The sequence below is a fragment of the Narcine bancroftii genome, chromosome 2, assembly GCF_036971445.1.
Source record: "Narcine bancroftii isolate sNarBan1 chromosome 2, sNarBan1.hap1, whole genome shotgun sequence".
Taxonomy (NCBI): domain Eukaryota; kingdom Metazoa; phylum Chordata; class Chondrichthyes; order Torpediniformes; family Narcinidae; genus Narcine; species Narcine bancroftii.
The window spans coordinates 338164547-338186620 of NC_091470.1; the positions used below are offsets into that span (position 1 = coordinate 338164547).

General features: G+C 40.2%; 1 long non-coding RNA gene across 1 annotated transcript in view; it reads right to left on the minus strand.

Annotated features, from left to right (window-relative positions):
* Window positions 1-5717, minus strand: part of LOC138752788 (uncharacterized) — a 69414-nt gene extending 63697 nt beyond the window's left edge. Inside the window, exon 1 of the long non-coding RNA XR_011350932.1 lies at window positions 5584-5717. This is a non-coding gene — a long non-coding RNA (uncharacterized lncRNA). The remainder of the gene's footprint in view (window positions 1-5583) is intronic.
* Window positions 5718-22074: the final 16357 nt, after the last annotated feature.

Consider the following 22074-nt stretch of genomic DNA (forward strand, 5'->3'; position numbering starts at 1 on the left):
GAGAACTGGAACTGCAAAGTGGAACTATCAGTGGTTGAAGTCATCATCTCCAAAGGAAGTGAAATCCTTACCAAAAAGAGTCTGAGGAAAGAAATGCTAAAAAGGATCCATGGAGGACATCTCAGAATTGAAAAATGTAAGAAAAGAGCACGAGAGGTGATGTACTGGCCAAGAATCAACAATGATATAACAAGTGAAGTGTCAAACTGTACAATATGCCAGGAATATCAAGCAAGCAATCCTGCGGAACCACTAAAGCCACAACCAGCACCATACAGACCTTACCAGAAGGTAGGCACTGACCTTTTCAAACGTCAAGGGAAGGACTATCTGGTAGTCTCAGTCTATTACTTCCTGCAGCCAGAGGTGTGTAAACTGAACACCACCACTGCAGATGCTGTAATAACAGCTATAAAAGCCATGTTCTCCAGACATGCCATGACAAGTGAGGTCTTGACAGACAATGGACCCCAGTTTTATAAATTTCTGACAGTTTGCCAAAGAGTGGGACTTTGTACACACCATGTCAAGTCCTCATTTTCCACAATCCAATGGTCTAGTGAAAATGGGGATTTGGGAGGGGAGAGCAAGAACCAGGGATGGAGGAATGTGAACTGGGGAGTGAGGAGTGGGCACAGGGGACCAGGAAAGGAGGTGCGGGGATTGGTGGGGAATCTCCTTTGCTTCTCTTCCTCCTATTGTTGGGGAAACATTGTCTTATGGCAGACAAGAGATAAGATAGAACATATATATTACATTTTATGTATTATTATATGACAATAAAAGAAACCTTGATATTCTTCCTTCATTTTACTTCAGCTGATTGCAAAAGAAACACCATTTTAACATTAAACTTCAAGAAAAATAAAACCAATTTAACAGAAAGCAACACTAACAGGCAGAAATAAATTATAGCACTCATGCTTCTGCGGTGAAGTAGTTGAGAGGCTCATTTGTGGGATTGAAATGATAAGGGGACATACTTTTAGCATTTTCACACATCATCTGATTAATTACTACAATTATGTTAAAGGATAATAAAGAAATTATACCGTGGGAGGAAAGCCCAGGGTTAACAGGAATCATGTTACAGATGCTATCAGAAACAATGTTCAGAACTGTTTCTCTGGCTAACTTGGGAGGAAGAGAATGGAATGGGGAGGAGGTGAGAGAGCAAGCAAGCCATTTGATGTATAATTTGTATAATAAAGATCATTAGTTCAAACAACACCATATTTCATTGGAGAATAACTTTTACAGATTTTATAAACTGACTGAATTCTGTGATTGTGCCAATAGTTTTAATTCTAGCATATTTGTTAGTGCATTGCAATCTAACCCAATCTTTCATCAGTCATACTCATTTTCCAGTATAAGTGCTGGTGAATTTTATTCATTAATAAACTGCGACACACTGTGAGACTGAAAATAGTTCAGTGAGGGCAGGAACAGAACCTGGCAATTTTTGTTTCTGGGCTTGGAATTAGCCTTGGTGCCAGGGGCTCAGTGGTCATAGCACTAGGCTACCTCTCTCCAAATCCCATATTCCTGTCCCACTCCAACATATCATGACGTTGAATTATACCAGAATCAAACATAGGAATCTTGCGGTGGTTGTAATTAACAAACCCACTACAAATCATTGATGATTTCAGACCTAAAACACTGACCACTCTTTTTCTCCCACTGATGCTGCTCGAACCACTCAGTTCCTCCAGCAGGTTGGGTTTTTTTTGTGTGATACAGTACAGTGCTTCTTAAAATCTTCAATGTTATGCTAATAAATATGAACTACCTTGTGGTGACACCTACATCAAAATAGTTAATGCACTGAAAATGCGAGCAAAGGGAAATAGACCTAATGTTCCCGACTTTTTAATTAACTTATGATCTATCTTTCTCTGCATTATCCCATTAGCACCACATACCTATTAATGATCTTATTAATGCTCAGTATGGATCTAACTATGACACACTTAGTCCCAAACTCATTGCAGCCATGATACAAGCATGGAAAAAGAGTTATTTCCTCTCATGAGATTTGAATGAAAGCCCTATTTGACCAAATGTGGTGTTCTGAGTTCTTTGCAACTCAAAGAAGAGAAAAAGTAACCTGAGTTATTAGAATCATACCTCACCTAATGAATATGGTTGTGGGGGTATTGAGCTCAGCTCTAACCATGATATTGAGGCTGTCTGAATTCCATAGGGAGGAGAGTGTCCTTGACTCTACCACGTTAGCTACATTTCACTAACCTTTACACTGACTTGTGATGGCCAAGGATCACTCAGGGGTCACTTTAATTTACAACTTTTCAGATAATTAAATAAACACCTGGGAGCACACCATCAAGACGCGAGGTTATTATCATTCCTCCATTGTCCCCAAGTGATAATTATAGAACTTTCTTCCAAGCACACCTTCATCAAGTAGATTACAACTGTTCAAAAATAACAATGCAATGTCACCTCTCAAGAATTTAATGGAAATTTAAAATGGACCTTGTCATGGATGCTCAAATCATATGAATGAATTTAAAAAATCTAATTTTTCCTTCTTTACAATTCTACTTCTTGCCTTTAACCATGCATTTTAATACCCCATTCAATCTACTCACCTCACCCTATTCTAATCTCACTCCATTGTGCTCTCTCTCTGCCATTCTGCATCCTATACTGCACCATTATATCCTGCTCTTGTGCATGCATCCCACTCCTTTTGCCTACCTAAAGCTCAATCCCACAATCTGGTGGAACATTTTTCTCTATTTATTAATTTTTTGTAATTATGGGCATTGCTGGTAAAAATCCTGGATTCATTACCTGTTGCTAAATGCCCTTGAGGTGGTCAGCTGGCTTCTTGAATCACTGTAATTCTTCTGGTGAAGGTATACCTAAACTCTTGAGCATTGCTGGGTAAGGAGTTCCAGGATTTAGACCCAGAGACAATGAAGGTCCAGTGCTATATTTCCAAATCAGGAAAGTATGCAGCTTTGAGGGAAACATTCAGATGCGTGTGTGCCCAAATGCTTGCTACTTTTGTCTTGGTACAGATTATGGCATTAAAAAGTACTGACAGAATAGCCTTTCTGAACAGCCACAACAGAATGCACCAGTAGTATGGGAGTAAATATCTCTGGCAGTGAATGGTATCAAGCTTGCAGTTGCACTCATCCAGGCAAGTAGAGAATATTCTGCAAGGCTCCTGACTTGTTTCTTGTGGAGGTAGAACGGCATTGGGATGTAAACAAATCACTCAGGCACTCAGTTCTGATCCGCTCTTGTAATTATGTGACTAAATCAGTTGAGCTTCTTTGGTAAACCCCACACCAGGACGTTAATGGTTGGGTATTATGTACTGCAATGCTATTAAACATCAAAGGTTGGTGTTTAGAGTCCCTAATGTTGAGATGGCCTTTGACTGACACACGATGACTTTTTTTCTTCTTGAACAAAGAATGCAACCCTTTTTAAAATGTTTTCCGTGCTCTGTAAAAGGTTCTAATAAAAAGATGTCTTCTAAACTCTTCCTTTCAATTTTTTTTCAATGTCTGTGTAAATTCTCATTACTATGTCAGTGAAAACGTGAACAGAATTGGCCTTATAACCCAATTAAATCTTAAAGGACTTGATGCAGGTCTCAACCCAAAACATTAGGACCTTTTATAGAGAAAAAAAGTGAACATAAAGAGAGAGATTTTCCGTCTTTACATCGCTGCACTTACCTCCATAGAAGGTACAAAGGTGGATTGACTGTCCAAACTTGCTCCAGCTTAGGGGTGGGGGTACACAAAAGGAATGCCACTGAAAGCGGTTACAAAAAGAAGGGTTGATGGCATCTCGTTCATGCCGTCAGTTCACGAACAAGGAGTGTGAATTTTAAAAATACCCATATGGCTAATAGAGGCTATTAAATTGATCAGGAGATCTGCCTGAGTCCTAAGATTACTTGTACAGATCTCCACTAGCGCTCTTACCTGCTCTTCAGTCACCATTCATGAATATAGGCCGCTTTCCATTCTTGGTGTGTATGTTTTTTTTTAAAATTTTTATTTTTCACACTGTGAACCATACTGACCAAAATACACACAAACATTTCCTTCTTGAATATACACAGTGTCATTTTCTCCCCTTTTCCCCCCTTCCCTTCCCTCCCTCCTTCACCCCCCCCCTCCCCACTCACTCAACGTTCAACATATATGATACATTAAACCCATTAAACAATGTCATCAAACAATGAAAATAAACAAGAAATTTGTGTCTTTTACACACTGGGTCAGTTCATTTCGTCTTCTTCTCTTACTGTCATTTTAGGTGGTGGAGGGCCACGGTAGGACTTCTCTGTTGTGTTCCATGTACGGTTCCCAAATTTGTTCGAATACTGTGATGTTATTTCTTAAATTATATGTTATTTTTTCCAATTGATGTTATGGTGGCAGACAGCACTACTGCACCACTCGCCCCGCCTCCTTCAGCTCTGGAAGCTGGCTCCCAACACAGCTCTGCTTTATAGGTCATCACCATTAAAGGAAAAATATTTTTTTTAACTTGAGCTGGCGATAATGGAGAATTTCACCATCAAAAGGCCTACAGACTATCTTCTGCTCTTCACAGATGCTGCTTGACCCACAGACTTCCTCCAACAGCTTCTTTTAGGTCCAAAATCTCGCATTTGCAGGCCTCACGCCTCAAAAAATCTGAAAGACTTTGAGCTGCTTTCATCTCATATCTTTGAGCTGAATTTAATTTTCAGCCCATGTGTTTGATTTATTCAGAGTTGTACATTCTTCTTTAATATGCCCTGCAGATGTTTTTTTTTAAATGGAAATATAACAGTTAATTACCATTTTATCTCCATCGGTGAAATTATCTGTTTTCATCAATTTATTTCACACAATTTCTTCAAACTGGTGGGTACTCTCATTAAAAAAAAATCAAAAGTTAAATATCAATGGAGTCTGAATGTACCAGCGTGAATGGGACTCTCAAAGTCTTTTTTTTTCTTATTCTTCTTTGGCTTGGCTTCGCGGATGAAGATTTATGGAGGGGTATGTCCACGTCTGCTGCAGGCTCGTTGGTGACTGACAAGTCCGATGTGGGACAGGCAGGCACGGTTGTAGCGGTTGCAAGGGAAAATTGGTTGGTTGGGGTTGGGTGTTGGGCTTTTCCTCCTTTGTCTTTTGTCAGTGAGGTGGGCTCTGCGGTCTTCTTCAAAGGAGGTTGCTGCCCGCTGTTAGGTCTGCTTTGTTCGAGAATGAGTGAGTCAGACACCAGACTGAGTCGAAATCAAGGTTCTTTATTACCGGATTGTAACACTTGCAACTAACAGTGTTAGTTGGAGAAGGCGCATTCTCCCGATATCAGCAAGTGGTGTTTTTTTTATACCTCAGGACACGCACTTAGTAAATTATCATACCATTACATTGTCCAATGAATAAGCTGTTGCTACCCTTCTCTGTTAGTCTGCTGCTCATCAGCTTGTTATTGCCAAACCTATCTTGAGCGTACAAGGTTAAACCTGCATCCTGTTACTCCTTAGTACTGGGTGACTCCTTCTCTGATCCCAACTCATGATGTTTTTACCTTACAATCCATCCTTTGTCCTCTTTAGAGGACAATCTTGCCCTGGCTATGCTACCACCGCGTTACATTAGTTCGCCTATTATTGCCAAGCTCTATACGGGTTCTGTTTACGGGGCTTTTCGGCTGGTGGGCGAGGGCTCCCCCCAACCCTCTTTAGCGTATACCCCCCATCCATTTCCCCGATCCCATTGCCCATTTACAAGTTTCCTCCTCGTTTGCCCCCAAGCAAATAACTGGCTATCCCTTCTAAGCATTTGTAATTAGTTAAGATAAAAGTTAACATTTGTGCTACAATCTATTTTATAATCCCTCCTCCCCGTCACATTCTCCATCAGACTCCGGATCGATCTCAGCATTTTTTGACGCCTCCTGTGACGTGAGATAGTCCCGCTCCGTAGCTTATAGAGCTTGATATTTTGGAGGCAGCTCATCGCGGTTGGCAAAGGCTCTCTCAATGGCCCTCGTCGAATGCATGGAATACAACAACAGCCACAAGTGATAAAAATGGATACAGAAATGAACAATCCTAGGAAAAGTTGTCCCAACATTGTGCCCCATTTCCCAAACACTCCATGTAACCAGGACAAAACAGGGTTAGAGACTCCAGATTGGGCTTTTAATTCCTTCGCCCATGCCTTAAGTTTTGTCAGCCCCTTAGTGAGTGACCCATCTGGCCCTGTGTTATTAGAGATAGAAGTGCAGCATAGATCGAACTGGAAGGTGCTATCCTTGTCTTTATCTATCTTCAGAATAACTTTGGCCCCGCATGGATCCAAACTACTCTGTTGGCTTGTTTGGCAACCCATCAACAGGAATGCCCATAGGGCCCTTGGCATTGTCCACATGAGTCTCATCATATTTTCCAATACTCGCTACTTGTTGTTTTGCCTTGGAGCAAAAGGCAAAATGATGCCAATTATTATCCCCTGGTTTGTCAATTCTTACCGACCTATCTGTCACGGCGGTAACAGTGTATGGTCCAGTCCATCTAATTTCAGTCCAATGTACCTTCCCTGGTTTACGGATATACACCAGGTCTCCCTCCTTCACTGGAACTCCTTCAGTGTCCGGGTTCTCCTTATTTGCATTCGCCACCTGTTGTGAAACTAAAGCAACCATATTACCCAGCATCTGCATATAATGGTCCAGTTCCACTTCCCTTTCTTCCCAAATCTTTACCCAGGCTGGATCAGTCTTTGGACCGGGCATGGGTCGACCCGTTAGAATCTCCTGTGGTGACAGGAAGGTATCTTTGGCCTTCTCTTGTCGCATAGACATCAGTACTAATGGCAATGCCTCGACCCAATTCAACCTGGTCCCACCCAAAACCTTTCCTAATTTGGATTTTATCGTCCTGTTTGCCCTTACTACTAGCCCCTGGCTCTCAGGCCTATAGACACTACCGAAACGATGTTTGATCCCTAAGTATTCTTCAACCTGTCGGATCAGCTCATTCTTAAAGTGGGACCCATTATCAGAGCATATTCTGCTGGGGACCCCGTAGCGGGGTATCAACTCTCGCGTCAGCCAGCCTATTACACTATCCGCATCTTCCCTCTTCGTTGGGAAAGCCTCCACCCACCGTGAGAACCTATCTACCGCCACTAAGAGATATCGGTATCCTTCCTTTGTCCTAAGGTCAGTACCCATATCTGTATAGTCAATATAGATCTCTTTCCATGGGGCTGTCGGTACTGGAAATCGTAAAAGCGGGTGGGGTAAGGTAATCCTTTGGTTATGCCCATTGCAGATAGTACATTCAACTCTAAAGTTGTCAATGTGCTCGCGTAAGTGGGGATTCCACCAATGTTGTTTAAGCGTATTATAAGTTTTGGTGGCGCTAATGTGAAGTCGGCCCATGTGCTTCTTCAAATAATAGCGGAAGTAATAGGTGGGGGGCAATTATCGTACCTATCGGGGAGCGCCAGACATGTACTGTCCGATTGGCATAGATGATCTCCTGTCGTGTAGCACCGCGTTTCATCCATTCCTCTTTCTCACTTGGGCTAGCTTTTTCCTGTATTTCTATCAGGTGTTCAATATTTTGTGGGGGTCCCTCTCCCTCCTTCTCTTTTTGGTCACTCAACTTACTACTATTTTCTCTTCTCTCTAATTCCTCTTTTTTGCCATGGGACCTCAGAATCATCCCCTGTATAGGTTCTTGATATCCAGTAACCCGTTTGGCTGCTCTGTCAGCCGCCGTGTTTCCTTTCCCTTCCTTTGTGTTTTGTAGGGAATGGCCTGCCACCTTAATTAGGCTTAGAGCCCAGGGAAGCATGACTGCCCTGACAAGTCTCCGTAAAACCAGATCATGTCGGAGAGATTTATTGTCAGGGTACATACATGACATCACATACATCCAGAGACTGTGAGAGAGAGCGAGAGAGAGAGAGAGAGAGAGAGAGAGAGAGAGAGAGAGAGAGAGAGAGAGAGAGAGAGAGAGAGAGAGAGAGAGAGCATAGCGAGAGAAAGAGATAGAGAGGCAGATACACAGAGCACGAGAGATAGAGAGAGAAAATGCCTTGCACTGGCCCCACTGGGAGAAAAGTCTTCAGATTAACACTTCCGTTTCATGGTTACATCTTTAAAAGGTTCTCATCCTGTGATCACTGGTCTGGATCAGATTGGGTCTCCCACCACTGGGAACCACCACTCCTTCCTTCCCTCCCACCTCGAGTGAGCTACACGTCAGCCCACAACGTCTGCCCTGATCCCACAATGGTGGGGGTGCGGGAAAGAGGGAGGGAGAGAGGATAAAACGATCCCATCTGATGCGGAGCTGGAATTGTGGGCACAAAATTAAAACCAAGTTGTATTTCTCTGCCCTGCCCCACCTGGGGATTTCAGGGCAGCACTGCCACAGATTGGGATTGGGAGGGGGAGTGGGTGAGAGAGGAGGGGTGGGGGGAGAAGAGAGAGAGGGGGAGAGAAGAGAGAGTGGGGAGGGGGAAAGGAGGGAGGGAGAGAGCAAACCCGGACACTTCGTGGCTGGAAACCAGAAACAGGCACTTTTCCTTTCCCTTCTGTGTTTTGTTTCTTCCAACTTATCTAAGACCCTAAGCTTTAGAATTTTGTTTCCCTCACCTGTCAGGAACATCTCGGCGCTCCTGGGTAACCACCCCATCTTCCTCCAGCGATCTACACATTTTCGGAGAATTCTTTGTTTCTCCAATGCCTCTTTACTGGTATTTCGCTTCTCTAATTCCTGATTAATTTCCCTAATAACTTGGTCAAAGGTCTTAGCAGGCAACTGTGCAGCCATTGCTGTGGGGTCGCTTCCTAATGCCTCTCTTAATTTAGGTTCTTGTCCGTTTAGAGGATCTATGTTAACAAAAATCACCTTTAAAAATGTCTCCTTGCAGGCCGGATGACAAAAGTTTTTTAGTGAAACAGTCTCCAAGTCTGGTCCTCCGGTGGACCTCAGACTGTCCTGTGTACTCTGATTGCTCGTCTTCCACTCTCTGTTTTCCCAAAGAGGTCTGAAAGTTAGGTTACAACTAGGAAACCAAGTTTTTGGGCTATATTTTTGTCCAGTTTCCCTGTACCAATCTATAAATTTAGGTAACTTTATCTCCTTGGTGACGCTGGGAATACCTTCATTTAACTTGTCAAAAATATTTCGAATAAACCGTGTGTCTCTTAAGATTCTGTCAACTTTTTCATTGATATCTCCTACCTGATCCGGACACAGCTTTTGCAGTCTTTGGTTGTCGTCCTTGTTCACCAGGCAGGCATCTCTGAGTACTCTTTTTGTCGTCTCAAGGTCTCTAATGTCCGCTGTGGTATTCCTCCACGGTGAATTTGGGAAATAAATTCTTAAGTTTTCAAGTGTACAGGCATTATCATATCTACCGGACATTTATAAGCGAGTCTTATACAATTGAGACCAATAAGCCTGAACCTTCATTTTCTTTCAAAGCCCAACCTTCATGTGGGAGATTTCTCCTCTTAATAACCGGTTTAGGGCAGAAAACTCAGGTCCCCAATTGTTCTTAGACCACCTTCTCACTCTATTTGACTTTGCAACGTCACAATAAAGACTTTTTAAACTCTAGTAGTTTGTCGGCGAAGCACTTATCAAATGTCACTAAAACACCTTAAGGACTTTTATAGTTTTGTCTGTAAACACTTACGTGTTACAATCCTGGCAGGTGACGACCTTAAATTATGATCGTCTAATTTGTCCGATCTCCAGTTCTTACTGACAATCATAAAGATTTTAAGAGAGAGAATTTTGTTAAAACAGGCTTCTCTGGACCTTTTTGTCAGCCGGCTGAGATGATTGTCAAGAAAAACAGAAACCGTCGTCTAGTGTCCACTCACCCATCACGTCGGGGTCACCAAATTGTTAGGTCTGCTTTGTTCGAGAATGAGTGAGTCAGACACCAGACTGAGTCGAAATCAAGGTTCTTTATTACCGGATTGTAACACTTGCAACTAACAGTGTTAGTTGGAGAAGGCGCATTCTCCCGATATCAGCAAGTGGTGTTTTTTTTATACCTCAATCTGCTGCTCATCAGCTTGTTATTGCCAAACTTATCTTGAGCGTACAAGGTCACACCTGCATCCTGTTACTCCTTAGTACTGGGTGACTCCTTCTCTGGTCCCAACTCATGATGTTTTTATCTTACACCGCCGAACTGTGAGGTGCCAAGATGCACGGTCGGAGGCGATATCAGCTCACTGGCGGTGGTCAATGTGGCAGGCACCAAGAGATTTCTTTAAGCAGTCCTTGTACCTCTTCTTTGGTGCACCTCTGTCTCAGTGGCCAGTGGAGAGCTTGCCATATAACATGATCTTGGGAAGGCGATGATCCTCCATTCTGGAGACATGACCCACCCTGCACAGTTGTGTCTTCAGCAGCGTGGATTCGATGCTCGCGGACTCTGCCAGCTCGAGAACTTCGATATGGGTGATGAAATCACTCCAATGAATGTTGACGATGGAGCGGAGACAGTGCTGATGGAAGCGTTCTAGGAGCCATAGGTGATGCCGGTAGAGGACCCAGGAGCGTGGGTATGACAAAGGCTCTGTATACGCTTATCTTTGTGTGTTTCTTCAGGTGGTTGTTTTTCCAGACTCTTGTGTGTAGTCTTCCAAAGGCGCTATTTGCCTTGGGGAGTCTGTTGTCTATCTCTTTGTCGACCCTTGCATCAGATGAAATGGTAGGTAAACCGAGGTAGGTAAACTGGTTGACCATTTTGAGTTCTGTGTGCCTGATGGAAATGTGGGGGGGGTGGGTGGGGGCTGGTAGTCATGGTGGGAAGCTGGCTGATGGAGGACCTCAGTTTTCTTCAGGCTGACTTCCAGGCCAAACATTTTGGCAGTTTCCGCAAAACAGGACGTCAAGCGCTGGAGAGCTGGCTCTGAATGGGCAACTCTCGAAGTACAAATTCAAGAAAGGTCAATTTACCTCTTAAGCTCTGAACATCTTTAGACTTTTTAATGTGCTGAGTTAGCTAAGTCGTAAAACTATCATTTTAGTATTGCGAAAGTCAAAAGTCAAAGTCACACTCTATGATTCTCTGAATGAAACGTGTACAGATCATTTATATTGTTTTCAATTTTGTAAGTCGAAAGACTTTACCTTGCTGATTACACAATTCTCTACTTATTATGTTAGCCAGTCCTTCATGGAAACTGTTTATTTTTCTCAAGACCAGTTAATTGAATACATCTTCTTTAACAGTAAAATGTTAAATGGAATGTAGAACAGAAACAGTGCAAGAACAGGCCCTTCAGCCTATCATGTCTGGGCCAAATATCTTGTCAACTTGATCTATCCCACCTGCTTGCACTTGATCAAAGCCTCTCAATTTCTTGTATTATCCTTGTCTGTCTAAAGCCCTCTTAAAATGTCACTATTGCATCTGCTTCCACCTCCCCCTATCCCCACAAAGCCTCCAATCATGCTCCCCACTCTTGGCAACGTGCTTCAGGAAGCCCTCACTCTCTTTTCAGCCTGTTTGTTTAATTAGCGGTTTATTCTTCTCTAATGAATCTGCCCATTCATGCTTGCGTCGCATGGAATTGTCTTTGGTATGATTTGCTCATTCCTCTTTTTTTAAAATAAACTATTGTTATAGTGAACTTCCAACTTTTGATCTATTTGAGTTCTATTACCTGTTCTTCCATTAAAAATGTGCCCTTCTTTCTCCTTCCGAAAATCTTCCTGATTTTTTTTATCTTACCGTGTATAGTAGGTTAAAATCCAAGAGCCCAGATAAGCACTTTCATCTAATTTATGTTAATTTTATGTGAAGGGAGGGAAGTTTAGGGGAGACATCAAGGGTATTTTTTTTATATACAGAGAATTGTGGGTGCCTGTTATGCCTTACCAGGGATGGTGGTGGAGGATGAAACATCAGAGGCATTTAAGAGACTCTGGAGCGCATGAAAGAAAGAAAATACAGGGTTGCGAAGCAGGAAAGGTCTAGTTATATTTTTTGGGAGAGAGATCTATAGGTCAGCACAACATCAAAGGCTGAAGGACCTGTATTGTGCTGTAGTGTTTTATGTTCTACATTTCCCCAGCTGTCTTTTCATGGCCTATTGTCCTTTTGAGAAATTGGTTTGATTGTTAAGTCTTGGAAAAACAAGAAAGTCATGAGAATTACAGTCAAAGATAGCAAGAAATTGCTCTATATCTTCAATTACAAATTAAAAGACCACAAGAATTTATTGGTAATGCCTCATGTTGCATTTAATTTAACTGTAGGAAGGAAGAGATGATTTATTAAGCAACTGCCTTCATACTTATCTTGAACCTTGGCTACATTTAGTGCCAATAAAGATACATTCTAATATTAAGCAAATATTTTTAGGCACCCAGAGTGTACTTCATAAAATCAGTGAATCATCGCTCAATATCAAGAGGGACTAGTAGGCTTCTGTAGGGCTCGTCGAAAGAACCAAAGACTTGTTGAGCCAAACCAAGGCTTTTATTAGCAAAAGACAGAAGCTCTTCACAGGTGGCCGACCAGTCCGGTATGATCTGACCTGGCTAGGGACACAACCCTTTAAGGCCCAGACAGTAGGACTGGCTAAGCTCTCAGCCAATCGCTGTAATCACAGTCATTACATACTCTAGATACTGTAACTATATACATTGGTGATAGGTCTGTACTATCACAACTTCATGAGTTTGTTAATTAAATAATGGCATATTTTTCAAGACAACATTACTCTCATCAAATATTTCATCATTGCTAATTTTTCTCCACAAAGATTGTTTGCTAAATAGATCCTTGTACATCAACTAACACATCAATACGTTTAATCATGTTCCTTTTCAAGAGATTGTTATAGAATATTTTCATGCTGGAAGCAGCAAGAAAAACCAAATAATAAAATACAGAGTTTGCTTACAATTCCTTGAAAACCATTCCATGACTGAATTAGTCGAACGTACCACATTTCTTGAATGATTTGTACCTTTAACTTTTTAATTAAGATTTCCAAAACCCAATTATTCTTCATTAAAAAGAACACTTGTCCTCCATGACTCCCTTATCCTCTCATCCCTTACCCATCTATCCTGTTTCCTTGTTTTGTGATTTGTTGGTTCTTTCTCCTTTTGCTGGGGTAATCCCAGCACAATCTCCTTTTGCTGGGGTAATCCCAGCACAATTTTACAAAGTCACTATAATTGACACACACACACAAACTGCAGAACAAATGACTTATAAAAGGAAAATGAAGAATCAACTAAACATTCCATTGATATGTAAGTATCACATATGCTTTATCCTTAATTAGTGAAGCTTTTTTTCAATTGCACTGAGTAACCTCAGTGATAAATGCGCTGAAGAAAAGCCCTTTTGAAACAATTACCTCACAAAACCCAACATGTACAGAAATTCAAACACCGCAAATGCTGGAATCTTAAGCAAACAATGAGATGCTGGAGGAAACTGGGGACCCTTTTGAAATAAAGGGTCCAAACCTGAAATTGTCACTGGCCATTTCTACATATTGAGTCTATATGACCTGTTGAGTTCCTCCAGCATCTTGTTGTTTGCTATATTAAGTGGGCTGATTGCTTCTCAGGTTCATTGGTGAAGAGTGTCTATGCTCATTGACTTATCCTGTATTCTTGGTGAAGAATCAATATTTGATTAAACTAAATTATTTAATTAGCAATAGCCCTTTACTTTATAACTATTTCTTGATTTGCAAAAGCAATGTTCTCCTGGAAAACATTTCATTAAGCAACATTTCATCAATTGAAAATATGAGAGACATCTATTTTGGTTATACTGGATAATAAAGATTTTTTTCTTCCTGAAGGCGTTTGGATGCATTTTATAGGATTTGGGCTGCGGATCACGAAAATCACCTTAAAATATTTGTGTTATATACCATTTTTTAGATATAACCGGTTTTACATCTTTAAGCATACAAAACCATGAATGCAACATGTCATTGAAAATTCATTTTCTGCATTCGCACTTGATCTTCTTCCCGGCTGATCTTGGTGCAGTCAGTGACGAACATGGTGAAAGGTTTCACCAGGACATTGTGACCATGGAAAAGTGCAACCAGGGCAACTGCAATCCATCGATGTTGGCTGACAATTGTTGGACACTGACAGAAAAGGCATCAGATGCTGAGTACAAATGAAAATCAGCAGGAAAATATTTGTACTAACGCAATATGTCAGCATCATTATGCAATTAAACATGCTAAATTCAATAAAATTTAATTTAATATTTCTTCCACTTCCTACATGGTACAGCGAATCCGCAATTATCTTTGTGTTTGGCTTGAAGTTGTCTATTATAATCCCCAATTTTTCACGAAGCAAACCCTTTGAAAAATATTATTTTCCAATGTTATCTAGCTTTAGGTGGTGTGAGATGGTAATTATAATGAATTTGTTGTCATATACATTGTACAATGTACATATACACTGAAATTCTCTTGCAGCAGCTGAACAAGTAATTGTAAAAAAATAAACCACAAAACAACTCAAAAATAATTCCACACTAAATACTTCATTGAAATAAAAAGACAAAAAAGAGGAAGGTATTCTGAACTTTTGAGTTAGAGGTCTTTTATTAAGTTTTATTGAGACTCTAATACACTTATGAATTAATTTTTTTCACATGTTACACTATATTATCATAAATTTCCTCAAGACCTCAGTGAGTTTAAAAGGACTACGGGGAATGGGGCCCCGGTGAGTTGGAGGGAAGCATGAGAACTGGGGCTCCTTTGAATCAGAAGAGAGCGTGGGAACCAAGAGTAAGTCAAAGGTAATTGTAGAAGTTGAGTCCCACTGAATTGGAAGTCAAAGGTGATTGTGGAAATTGAGTCCCATTGAATTGGAAGTCAAAGGTGATTGTGGAAATTGAGTCCCATTGAATTGGAAGAAAACATGAGGTATTGTGGCCCAGCAAGTCAGATTGTAATGCGGCAAACATTACTTGGTGAGCCAGATGCAAAAACACTTGGAGTTCCAGATAGCTGGATAGTAGGTTATCAGAGCATATATATATTACAATATGCATATTTGACACTATAGTGATAAATAGGTTTGTAAAGCAAAGAGATGGATCAGAAGAATCAATGACATCATATAGTGACAATTGCACCTCTACAAATTTGCCGACGATACCACGGTAGTGGGTTGTATAAAGGAAGGGGGTGAGTCAGCACACAGGAAGGAGATTGAAAACTTGCCTAAATAGTGCACCAACAATAACATTGCACTGAATGTCACCAAAGTTAAGGAGCTGATTGTTGATATTAGGAAGGGAAAACCAGAGGAATACAATCCAGTGATCATTGGGGGAACAGAAGTGGAGAGGGTGAGCAATTTTAAGTTCTTGGGAGTCACTATCTCAGAGGATATTTCCTGGACCCAACACACCTATGGCATCAGGAAGAAAGCACATCAGCGGCTCTACTTCCTCAGGAGTTTGCGGAGGTTTGGTATGACACCTGGAAAATATTTACATATGTGTGGTGAGAAATGTGCTGACCGGCTGCAATACCCCTGAACATGAAGCCCTCCAAAAGGTAGAGGACACAGTCCAGGACATTACAGCCAAAACACTTTCCACTATTGAGAACATCTTCAGGGATCACTGCAGTTGGAGAGCAGCAGTGATCACCAAGGTCCTCACCACCCAGTACACACTCACAAAAGAGGTATAGATGCACAAGATTCACACCACCAGGTTGAGGAACAGCTGCTACCCCTCCACAATCAGACTCCTGTTATGAGCCCAGAGGACCCCAAAACCCAGCAGTAATAGATATTCATCAAGACAAATGGCTACTTAAACAAAGGTTGCTTTTAATTATTTTTAAACATGAAAACAGAATTACACTTTAACTTAACTAACCCAACTTAACCCCCTTCTAATTCTAAGCACACATGTATGTAATGTGTGTGTAAGCTCAGAAAAGTTCTTTGCTTCACAGTCCAATCTCACTTCTCATTCCTCCAATTTCACTGGTTGCAGGCAATTCTTATACTGTGCACAGAATTTAACATTTATAAAGTTCACCAGGCTTTGGTGCTTGAAAGGTAAATGATTACCACTCAGGAAGATTCTTGTCAGTTTTCAGAGAGAGATTTGTTGTTCCAGGACACCCACAACTGATTTATTTTTAATCAGCCACTCCAGTGTCTTGCTGATGAAACTTGTCCCCTTCAGGGTTCTCCAGATGATAACTTATTTATTTCAGGTCACCACAGAGTGCCTTTTTGTTTCTCTTATTTCAAGTGAAACATCAGATAGCTAGTCCTCTCCTCTTGTATGAACCACAAGGGATTTGACCAGGCTGAACAAAGCATTTACAAACCCATCTTCCAAATAGGGCTTTCCACAAGCTTGCCAGCTTGTCCTGTTCCAGTCCCAGCTGCTGTTGCTGACTGTAACACTGAAGAACTGATCTGTGTGTGTGTGTCTGTCTCTCTCTCTCTCTGAGAAAAATAGCCTGTTTGACTCTCTCTGCTTGCAAAACCACATCACCCTCTTAGAACAGCAAGTTCCCCTTCAGATTGTCTGTGGCTCCAACAAGTTCTTTCATCTGTTGCATTTTGTAAAAAAAAAAACAATCCATTAATGAAGTCTCTTGGGCACTCTCCAAAGCTCTTGCAAAAGCCATTGAGCCAATATGTCTAGCATTAGCAGAGCTCCAGTATTTCAAATAAGATCTGTTTTAAAGTGTTTGTATGTGACCTATTCTAACAAACCTTTCCCAATTTATCTCCCCAAAACATAGCTATATACTCTGTCACACTCCTCAACAACAAACTTAATCAAAGAGCCATTTAAGGACACTTACCTGTGCATTTTATTCATTGCTTTTATTCTCTCTGTACTGCACAGTCAGTTTGTTTACATGCTATCTATTTACAGTTCTTTATTTATTTACATGTATACACTGGTAAATTTTTTTAATGTACCACCAATAAGTAATAATTCTGCATCACCCACCAAAAAAGAATCCCAGGTTTGTATGTGATGTTATGTATTTACTCTGAAAATAAATCTGAAATATGACATCTGAAATCAGAAAATATACAAACAAATGATTATAAATTGAAGAAGATTTGTACTTTCTTAGCATTCAACCTGACTTAATTTTCATTTCTGAACACATTTAAAGCAATGTGCATGGTATGATCCTACAAGAATAGGCTTAAATAGGTTGGCACAAAAATCGTGTGCTTTAATGTCCTATGTCTATGTTCTAAGAAGTCATCAAGGGTAACATTCTAATGGACAAGTCATACATAAGTACAGGGGTTTTGCAGATCATGCTTTCATTTCAAGAGGAATAGTGTGTAAGAGTAAAGAGGTGTTGATGAGGCTCTATGGGGCACTGGTGAGACCTCATTTGGAGTACTGTGTGCAGTTTTGGGACCCCTAACTTTCAAAGGATGTGATGTTGTTGGAGAGGGTGCAGAAATTTACTAGGATGACTCCTGGAATGCAAGGGCTAACATATAGTGTTTGGCAGCTCTTGGGTTGTATTCATTGGAGGATAGGATAATGAGAGGAGATCTCATAGAGGCATTTCATAATTTGAAAGGTTTAGATAGGGTAGATGCGGATAAGATGTTTCCCTTGGTGGGTGAATCGAGGACAAGGGGTCATAGTCTGAAAATTAGAAGTTATCCATATAAAACAGAGATTAGGAAGAAATTCTTTAGCCAGAGGGTTGTGGATCTGTGGTGCTCACTGCCGCATACAGCAGTGGAAGCCAGATCACTGGGAGTATTTAAACATGAAATAGGCAAGTATCTCATTAGTGAGGGGATCAAGGGATATGGGGAAAAGGCCGAAAATTGGAACTAATGTAGAGTAGCTTAGTGCAGTTTTACAGAACAGACTCGATGGGCCTAATGGCCTGTTTCTGTTCCTTTGTCTTGTGATCTTGTGAATTGAATAATAATGGAGTCATAGAGTGAAACAATGCAGAAGCTTGCCCTTCGGCCCACTATGTCCATGAAGACTTTACAATATTCAACACATTACAGGCCCTTTGTCCCACAATGTTGTGCTGACTTATATAAACATTCAACAATCTAAACCCTCTCCATCTCACACCCATAACCCTCTATTTTATTTGCATCCATGGGCCTGTTCAAGGGTCTTTTAAATGTCTCTATTGTACTAGCCTCCACCACCACCCCTGCCAATTCATTCCAGGCATCCACTACTTTATGTGTAAAAAACTTACCCCTGATGTCTCCCTTAAATTTTCCTCTCCTCACCTTATACAGATGTCCTCTGGTATTTGCTACTGTCAACCTGGGAAAAGATGCTGTCTATGCCTCGCAAAATCTTATAGACTTCTATTAAGTCACCTCTCATCTCTCTGTTCCAAAAAGAAAAGACCTGGCTCTATTAAACTTTCCTCATAAGTCACGTTCTCCAATCCAGGCAACATCCTGGTAAATCTCCTCTGCACCCTCCCTAACGTTTCCACATCTTTCCTGTAATGAGGCAACCAGAACGGAACACAACATTCCAAGTGTGGAGTTGGAAAAAACTAATGAGAGTTTTATACATTTCCTCTTGACTCTTTACCTTTGAACTTAATCCCTCTATTAATGAAGGCCACCATACCACAAGCCTTCTTATATACCCTATCATCCTGCACAGTCATCTTGAAAGATCCATGGATCTGAATCCAAAGGTCCCTCTGTTCTTCCACAGTATTAAGTATCCTGCCATTGACCATATACTCTTCCTCAAGTTTGAGCTCCAGCTGCCATTTCTCTGCCCAGATCAGCTTTCTGTCTCTACCCTGTTGCAACTTATGGCAACCTTCTATACTATCCATAGTACCTCCAACCTTTCTGTCTTCTGCACACTTACTGACCCATCCTACTAATTCTTCATCCATGTGGTTTATAAAAATCACAAAGAGCAAGGGTCCCAGAACATATCCCTGCAGAGCTCCACTAGTCCCTGACCTCCAGGCAGAGTACATTACATCTACAATGTCCCTCTGCTTTCTGCAGACAAGACAATTCTGAATCGACAAAGCCAAGTTTCCATAGATCCCATGCTTCATAACTTTCTGAGTGAATTTACCATGGGGGACTTTGTCAAGACACTGCTAATCTTATATGTCAGCACTCACCAACTTTAAAATTGATTTACCTGCTCATCCAAATTCATCTTCAAAGGTTGTGAGAGTCTATGCCTCTCCCACCTGCTTGGGAGGTACTGTTCACATTCCAATCTCCCTTTGGATGAAAAATCTCGGATGTACTTTAAATCTCTTCACCTTAAATCTACACCTATGGTCTTAGACAGTTCTGATTTAGGAAGAAGTTTCTTGCTACTTACCTTATCAATGCCTCTCAACATTTAGTATGCCTTGATCAGTTTCACCACCTACCCTTTCCAGTCTCTCCTTGTTGCTGGAAAAAAACATCCAAGCAACATCTGGTGACTCTCCTCTGCACCTTCTTCTCCTCATTTTTATCGTTTGGCAAACAATGTTCCCTTTAATTTTTAGTAATCAGTGTGTACAAAAATCTTAAGTTGTGCAATTTTTTCCCCCTGTGACAAAAGTATGTGTGCACTGAATGCTTGTGCAAACGTAAACTTGAAATTGTTTTGTGATAATTTTGGCACAGCATATCTCTCATGGTTAATAAAATTGTATTGGCATGCTTTAACTACTTGTTTAATTGACTAACTAGTTAACAGAGACAGTTAGCTAAGAGATTATTTTCAATAAGTATAATTACTACATTATTTTAGGTTATTGACCATTCGTGCGCACTTTAATTTATTTTGTGCACTGGTTGCAAAACATGTGTGCATGTGCACACATGCACAGCTTAGAGGGAACAGTGGTGGCAAATGCATACAATCTTCCAGGAGGGGCCAAACCAGTTGTGTTAAGAACTCTCTGCTCTTACATGCTATGACCTGGTTAAAGCCTACTGTATCACCCTATCTACATGTGTTGCCATCTGCACAAAAATTTAGCCTTGTAATCAGTTAAATTACTTTAAATGATTCTGCTTAAAGCTAATACTATAGGAAAACCTCAACTTCAAAGATGCCCATGGGACATTAACATCCACGCATTTGCAAGTTGGGGTAATGTTTAATGTACTCAAGAGCTTAACCTCACAACTTCTGATAATGAGAATATATTTTGCTGATCCGGTCTGACATTGAGATGACACTATGATGGGATTTTATATAGGAGGCTGTGGCTTAATATTAGATGTTTCTTCCTAGATTGCCCTCTACATTAATCCTTTGCTTATTGCCCTTTACCTTCATTGGTCTTTCATTGCAGTTGCTAAGTTACAAGCCTTATTTATCTTCTATGAAATGGCTAAAGTTAAAAGGTAACCAAACATAGGTGAGTACTGTAATTGTTGATTCCTGAGATCCCATCATCTCAGAATTTCTTATGTCGCCAGAAGCAGATGCTTTAGGCTAAATCAACCTTGTGTTAAAGCATAAGGATTACAGATATCTGAATACAGGTATGTATCTGCCTGGATGTGAACCAAGGCTGATGATCCTCAGGCATTAAGTGTATCCTCATCAAAGTGCATTCTCAACCATGAATTAACTCTTCAAATAGCTAAAATGATCAGTTATTTAATTTTGATACCAAGGGCACTGGACATTCAGTTATACTTTCCATAGAGAATGATTGTTTGGTGTGAGCCAAACAATGGCAAGATGTTCTTATAAAATATGAATATTAAATAACAATTTTTATTATTTTTGTTTAAAGTTAATTAATTTTTTTTAAACACAGAGTACTTTTGAATTTTTTTAAAAAATTGCAACTAATGACCCTGGGGGGGTCAAATGCCAAGACTAATTGTGCCTTCACCTGACACATGCAGCAGTTGATATAATAGAAAATGGAAACTGTTCCCTAATGTTTCAGGCATGGGTCAAAAACCCATCTCTCAACTACTGATGAATTAAGTTACTTGGAAAAATTAATCCACAGAGTTTTCGTTGACAACATGAAATAAGATGATTTGAGAAACTAATTATATTTAACTGGCTAAAACCATGCAGCTTACTTGTTCAGGGCTTGATATCATGTCAAGAGATTCCCATCTGGAAGGACCAATGATCCTGCCAAGCCAAGGTGGGGAATCTCAACAGTAACCCTGCTTCAGTAAGGAATTCCTTGCTTGGATACTGAACCTGAGCCTCTCACAAAGTCCAGCTCTTTTATTATGTAAATAGCTGAGTCTCAATTTATTTTCCCTTTATCTTTCTCCAAAGAAGAAATCAAGATTATACATTATCTTTTCCAATGAAATGTATGATTTTAATTCCATATGCCATTGTTGCAAACTTAAATCAATCTCATTTTTCCAAGTAATCGCTATACATTGTCTTGCTATAGCCAAAGCTAATCTTAAAAACACAATTTGATACCTAGTTAATCTCAATTTCAAACCAAACATTTTAACATTATTTAATAAAAATAATGTTGGCTCCATCAACAATTTAATCCTAAAAACTCCTTAAGTCGTGTCCAAAAAGGTTTAACAGTGTCACATGACCAAGTAGAATATAAAACATAACCTACTTTTTTTTTTTAATTTTTATTTTTCACACTATGAACCATACTGACCAAAATACACACAAACCTACTTCTTTATGACACCTAAAACATAAATCTGAAGAAATTAAATTATATCTCTTTAATTTTTCAGGAGTTAAATATAACTGATGTATAAAATTATAATGAACTAATTATATCTAACAGTAATAAACTTAGTCATACTATCTTAACATACATTTCTCCAGCCTTCCTGATCAACTACTATTCCCACATCTTTTCCCACTTTAATCTGGATTTATGTAAATCTAAATTAGGCATTTTATTCTGTATTAACAAATACATTTCAGATAATATATAATTTACATGATAACTATCTTTTTTTATTACCCTAATCTGTGGCATTTAGTTATGTTATTGATGGCTAAATCTTCTTTCCTTCTTTCTTTCTTTCTTTCT